Source organism: Bison bison, unplaced genomic scaffold (genome assembly GCF_000754665.1).
Source record: "Bison bison bison isolate TAMUID 2011002044 unplaced genomic scaffold, Bison_UMD1.0 scf7180017845440, whole genome shotgun sequence".
Taxonomy (NCBI): domain Eukaryota; kingdom Metazoa; phylum Chordata; class Mammalia; order Artiodactyla; family Bovidae; genus Bison; species Bison bison.
Window position 1 is genome coordinate 11,228 of NW_011476013.1, and position 563 is coordinate 11,790.

Genomic DNA, 563 nt, shown 5'->3' on the forward strand with positions numbered 1-563 from the left:
CTCCATTGTGTATATGTACCACAGCTTTCTTATCCATTCATCTGCTGATGGACATCTAGGTTGCTTCCATGTCCTGGCTATTGTAAACAGTGCTATGATGAACATTGGGGTACACGTGTCTCTCAATTCTGGTTTTCTCAGTGTGTATGCCCAGCAGTGGGATTGCTGGATCATAAGGCAGTTCTATTTCCAGTTTTTTAAGGAATCTCCACACTGTTCTCCATAGTGACTGTACTAGTTTGCATTCCCACCAACAGTGTAAGAGGGTTCCCTTTTCTCCACACCCTCTTCAGCATTTATTGTTTGTAGACTTTTGGATTGTAGCCATTCTGACTGGCATGAAATGGTATCTCACTGTGGTTTTGATTTGTATTTCTCTGATAATGAGTGATGCTGAGCATCTTTTCATGTATTTGTTAGCTATCTATATGTCTTTGGAGAAATGTCTGCTTAGTTCTCTGGCCCATTTTTTGATTGGGTCATTTATTTTTCTGGAATTCAGCTGCAGGAGTTGCTTGTATAATTTTGAGATTAATTCTTTGTCAGTTGCTTCGTTTACTATT

General features: G+C 39.4%; 1 protein-coding gene across 1 annotated transcript in view; it reads right to left on the minus strand.

Moving 5' to 3' along the window:
* The window catches only part of ACE2 (angiotensin I converting enzyme 2), a gene marked incomplete at its 3' end in the record, with an annotated part of 27,714 nt that overhangs the window by 10,757 nt on the left and 16,394 nt on the right, over positions 1-563 (minus strand). The window lies entirely within an intron of this gene.